This window comes from Oncorhynchus clarkii, chromosome 23 (genome assembly GCF_045791955.1).
Source record: "Oncorhynchus clarkii lewisi isolate Uvic-CL-2024 chromosome 23, UVic_Ocla_1.0, whole genome shotgun sequence".
In the NCBI taxonomy this organism is placed as follows: Eukaryota; Metazoa; Chordata; class Actinopteri; order Salmoniformes; family Salmonidae; genus Oncorhynchus; species Oncorhynchus clarkii.
In genome coordinates, this window is record NC_092169.1 from 38,292,765 (window position 1) to 38,298,850 (window position 6,086).

General features: G+C 41.4%; 1 pseudogene; it reads right to left on the minus strand.

Annotated features, from left to right (window-relative positions):
- Nucleotides 1-2,626: 2,626 nt before the first annotated feature.
- LOC139381284 (uncharacterized) lies at nucleotides 2,627-3,721 on the minus strand (annotated as a pseudogene).
- Nucleotides 3,722-6,086: the final 2,365 nt, after the last annotated feature.

Genomic DNA, 6,086 nt, shown 5'->3' on the forward strand with positions numbered 1-6,086 from the left:
GAAATTCTAGGGACAATTAGGAGGCCTGCATCTTGTGACCGTAGCATATGTGTAGGTATGTACGGCAGGACCAAAATGGAAAGATAGGTAGGAGCAAGCCCATGTAATGCTTTGTAGGTTAGCAGTGTCTTGTCTTTGGTTATGCCGGATTAAGTGATATGACATGCTATTCTATAAAATAATTTATCCGTAATTAATATTAGCGGATTGAGCTAATCATGTAAATGTTATTAACTAGAGAGTCGGGCACCACAAAATAATATTTATAGAGCTGTTATCTTCCGAATAAACTCTTAAAGACCTAGTAATATTTTACATCAATAGCAGTCAATATTAATTGTCATCTTAATTCAGTCTCATCTGAAAGTTGTAAATTCTTGGTTATCTGCACGAACCCTGGCTAACAATTTGAATCAGCAATACAAAATTGGGTTTAATTATTTATTTACTAAATACCTAACTAATCACTCAGAATTACACAAATACACAATTAAATCATAACTTGTGCGGAACTGATATGACAGCTGGTTACACACAAAAAAAAGGGTCTGGGTTTGAGTGAAAGAGCGGGAAGACTGAGGAACAAAGGGCGAAGCTGTGCTATCGTAAATACATTATCTTATGCATTCTAAATTACCGGCCATTTGGAAAAGGAAAATGCAATAAATATTTACTCTGAGCTGCACTTCGGTAGGATGGTGGTAGATGGAAGGCCGTGTTGCCAAACCGAGTCCTTTGTCCTTTGAAGAATGCCTCTGCTGGTAAATTGAATATGTTGTAGTAACGTCGTTGTGTGGTAGACGGGATACTCTGTCTTTTCCTTCCTAACCTGCGTTTGCATCTGCTGTTGCTAACTCAACGGCTAGGAGGTATCACTTCTGTAGTGAATAATAGTTCAAAGTTCATACCATTCGCAACCAAAGCTCACGCTGATCTTGGCTTCGTTCTGTAGTTATTATCTGAACAATTCTGACATCGGACCGTCGTCCTCAAGTCCTCGGAACAGGAGGTTATATTGTCGTCAAGGGCTTATATAAGAAGGGAGAGGAGGGGTTGTTCGAAAAGTTTTATAGCCCATGTTCCTTCACGGGGCGGGCCACTGATTGAGCAGAGCCCTACCTTATGAAAACCCAAATCTCACATTTTAGAAGCTAAAATCACTTTTCATCCCATCACAGATACTGACAGCAGTAAAACCTTGAAATCAGCCCTTGCCTTAACAGGAAGCCAGTGTAGAGAGGCTAGCATTGGAGTAATATGATACATTTTTTGGGTTCTAGTCAGGATTCTAGCAGCCGTATTTAGCACTAACTGAAGTTTATTTAGTGCTTTATCTGGGTAGCCGGAAAGTAGAGCATTGCAGTAATCTAACCTAGAAGTAACAAAAGCATGGATTCATTTTTCTGCATCATTTTTGGACAGAAGGTTTCTGATTTTTGCAATGTTACGTAGATGGAAAAAAGCTGTCCTTGAAACAGTCTTGATGTGTTCGTCAAAAGAGAGATCCAGAGTAACGGTGAGGTCCTTCACAGTTTTATTTGAGATGACTGTACAACCATTAAGATTAATTGTCAGATTCAACAGAAGATCTCTTTGTTTCTTTGGACCTATAACAAACATCTCTGTTTTGTCCAAGTTTAAAAGTAGAAAGTTTGCAGCCATCGAATTCCTTATGTCTGAAACACAGGCTTCTAGCGAGGTCAATTTTGGGGCTTCACCGTGATTCATTGAAATGTACAGCTCTGTGTGATCCGCATGGCAGTGAAGGTTAACATTATGTTTTTGAATGACATCCCCAAGAGGTAAAATATATAGTGAAAACAGTAGTGGTCCTAAAATGGAACCTTGAGGAACACTGAAATTTACAGTTGATTTGTCAGAGGACAAACCATTCACAGAGACAAACTGATATCTTTCTGACAGATAAGATCTAAACCAGACCAGAACTTGTCTGTGAAGACCAATTTGGGTTTCCAATCTCTCCAAAAGAATGTGGTGATCGATGGTATCAAAAGCAGCACTAAGGTCTAGGAGCACGAGGACAGATGCAGAGCCTTGGTCTGACGGCATTAAAAGGTAATTTACCACTTTCACAAGTGCAATCTCAGTGCTGTGATGGGGCCTAAAACCAGACTGAAGCATTGTGTATACATTGTTTGTCTTCAGGAGGGCAGTGAGTTGCTGCCCTCCTGAAAACAGCTTTTCATATTTTTTGAGAGGAATGGAAGATTTGATATAGGCCGATAGTTTTTTAGATTTTATGGGTTAGGGTTTGGCTTTTTCAAGAGAGGCTTTATTACTGCCACTTTTAGTGAGTTTTGTACACATCCGGTGGATAGAGAGCCATTTATTATGTTCAACATCGGAGGGCCAAGCACAGGAAGCAGCTCTTTCAGTAGTTTATTTGGAATAGGGTCCAGTATGCAGCTTGAAGGTTTAGAGGCCATGATTATTTTCATCATTGTGTCAAGAGATATAGTACTAAAACACTGGAGTGTCTCTCTTGATCCTAGGTCCTGGCAGAGTTGTGCAGACTCAGGACAACTGAGCTTTGAAGGAATACGCAGATTTAAAGAGGAGTCCGTAATTTGCTTTCTAATGATCATGATCTTTTCCTCAAAGAGGTTCATGAATTTATTACTGCTGAAGTGAAAGCCACCTCACTTGGGGGATGCTGCTTTTTAGTTAGCTTTGCAACAGTATCAAAAATACATTTAGGATTGTTCTTATTTTCCTCAATTAAGTTGGAAAAATAGGATGATCGAGCAGCAGTGAGGGCTCTTCGATACTGCACGGTACTGGCTTTCCAAGCTAGTCAGAAGACTTCCAGTTTGGTGTGGCGCCATATCCGTTCCAATTTTCTGGAAGCTTGCTTCAGAGCTCGGGTATTTTCTGCATACCAGGGAGCTAGTTTCTTATGAGAAATGTTTTTAGTTTTTAGGGGTGCAACTGCATCTAGGGCATTGCGCAAGGTTAAATTCAGTTCCTCAGTTAGGTGGTTAACTGATTTTTGTCCTCTGACGTCCTTGGGTAGGCAGAGGGAGTCTGGAAGGGCATCAAGGAATCTTTGTGTTGTCTGAGAAATTATAGCATGACTTTTGATGCTCCTTGGTTGGGGTCTGAGCAGATTATTTGTTGCGATTGCAAACGTAATAAAATGGTGGTCTGATAGTCCAGGATTATGAGGAAAAACATTAAGATCCACAACATTTATTCCATGGGACAAAACTAGGGCCAGAGTATGACTGTGACAGTGAGTCGATGATGGCTCCGAAAGCCCTTTGGAGTGGGTCTGTGGACTTTACCATGTGAATATTAAAATCACCAAAGATTACAATATTATCTGCTATGACTACAAGGTCCGATAGGAATTCAGGGAACTCAGTGAGGAACGCTGTATATGGCCCAGGAGGCCTGTAAACAGTAGCTAAAAAAAGTGACTGAGTACGCTGCATAGATTTCATGACTAGAAGCTCAAAAGACAAAAAAGTATTTATTTTTTTGTAAATTGAAATTTACTATAGTAAATGTCAGCAACACCTCCGCATTTGCGGGATGCATGGGGGATATGGTCACTAGTGTAACCAGGAGGTGAGGCCTCATTTAACACAGTAAATTAATCAGGCTTAAGCCATGTTTCAGTCAGGCCAGTCACATCAAGATTATGATCAGTGATTAGTTCATTGACTATAATTGCCTTTGAAGTAAGGGATCTAACATTAAGTAGCCCTATTTTGAGATGTGAGGTATCATGATCTCTTTCAATAATGACAGGAATGGAGGTCTTTATTCCAGTGAGATTGCTAAGGCGAACACCGCCATGTTTAGATTTGACCAACCTAGGTTGAGGCACAGACACGGTCTCAATGGGGATAGCTGAGCTGACTACACTGACTGTGCTAGTGGCAGACTCCACTAAGCTGGCAGGCTGGCTAACAGCCTGCTGCCTGGCCTGCACTCTATTTCATTGTGGAGCTAGAGGTGTTAGAGCCCTGTCTCTGTTGGTAGATAAGATGACTGTTTCATCCTAACATCATTGGTGCCGACGTGGATAACAATATCTCTATACTCTCTACACTCTCTACATGCTGCCTCAGACTCCGACTCGCTGCTTAATGGGGAAAACCGGTTGAAAGTTTCTGTCGGCTGAATGAGCGACACCGGTTGAGCATTCCTACAGCATTTCCCTCCAAAAGCCATGAGAAAGTTGTCCGTCTGCGGGGACCGTGCAAGCGGATTCATACTAACGTTGGTCCTGTTTGTGGGTGAGGTCTCAGGTCTCTCCAGGTTTCTCCAGAGATTATCGGTTGGGTTCAAGTCCCGGGGTCTGGCTGGGCCAATCAAGGACATTCAGAGACTTGTCCCAAAGCCACTCCTGCGTTGTCTTGGCTGTGTGCTTAGGGTTGTTGTCCTGTTGGAAATTAATCTTCACTCCAGTATGAGGTCCTGAGAGCTCTGGAGCAGGTTTTCATCAAGGATCTCTCTGTACTTTGCTCTGTTCATCTTTGCCTCAATCCTGGCTAGTCTCCCAGTCCCTGCCACTGAAAAACACCCTCACAGCATGATGCTGCCACCACCATGCTTCACCGTAGGGATGGTTGTAGGTTTTCTCCAGATGTGACGCTTGGCATTCAGGCAAAAGAGCTCAATCTTGGTTTCATCAGACCAGAGAATCTTGTTTCTAAAGAGAGTCTTTAGGTGCCTTTTTGGCAAACTCCAAGCGGGCTGCCATGTGCCTTTTACTGTGGAGAGGTTTCCGTCTGGCCTCTCTACCATAAAGGGCTGATTGATGGTGCGGCAGAGATAGTTCTCCTTCTGGAAGGTTCTCCCATCTCCAAATAGGAACTCTAGAGCTTTGTCAGAGTGACCATCGAGTTCTTGGTCACCTCTCTGACTAAGGCCCATCTCCCCCGATTGACCAGTTTGGCCGGGTGGCCAACTCTAGGATTAGTCTTGGTAGTTCCAAACTTCTTCCATTTAAGAGTGATGGAGGCCACTGTGTTCTTGCGGACCTTCAATGCTGCAGAAATATTTTGGTACCCTTCCTCAGATCTGTGCCTCGAGACAATCCGGTCTCTGCGCTCTACGGACAATTCCTTTGACCTCATGGCTTGGTTTTTGCTCTGACATGCACTGCCAACTATGGGACCTTATATAGACAGGTGTGTGCCTTTCCAAATCATGTCCAATGAATTGAATTTACCACAGGTGGACTCCAATCAAGTCGAGAAACATCTCAAGGATGATCAATGTAAATAGGACACCTGAACTCAATTTCGAGTCTCATAGCAAAGGGTCTGAATACTTATGTAAATAAGGTATTTCTGTTTTTAGGGTTTTATACACTTGCAAAAATGTCTAAAAACCTATGTAATTATGGGGTATTGTGTGTAGATTAATCAGGATTTTTATTTATTTAATCAATTTTAGAATAAAGCTTTAACTGAACAAAATGTGGAAAAAGTTATTGAGCCTGAATACGTTTTGAAGGCGCTGTATGTATTCATCCAACAGTAAATGTAATGTCCTAAAAAAACATTCTAGTTGTAGGCTACTACCCTAAAACCTAGAAAGAATAAATCCATTACTGAAATTTCCCATTGGGTACATTTAAATTAAATTACGTTGGACCAATATGGAATAGACGTTGAATTGACATCTGTGCCCAGGGGGTTAAGTCGTTCTCAGATTGGCGGGATAGTTTTTTGGCTCGATGGCCACATCGGGATTTCGAAATTCAACTGAGGGCCACACAGATGTTTTTTAATCGTTTTTTGTTGTTGTTGTTTTTTATCGGTTTGCGTGCTTGAAAAGGGGCAGGTATTTGAAAATATGATTTCTTCATACTTTCTGTCTAGTTTCCCTGTCGCTCCATTCTTGTGTTTTTTTTTTATTCCTCATGTTACTAATTTTGCTAAATTGTGTATTATTATTTTAAAACTTGTTGGGAAGGGCTCGTAAGCAAGCATTTCATGGTATAGTCTACACCAGTTGTGCATGTGACAAATGACATTTGATTGGATTTGTATGATCTATGCGGGTAAAATATGATAAACCCATAAAATGTAATAATTTCATATGAAATG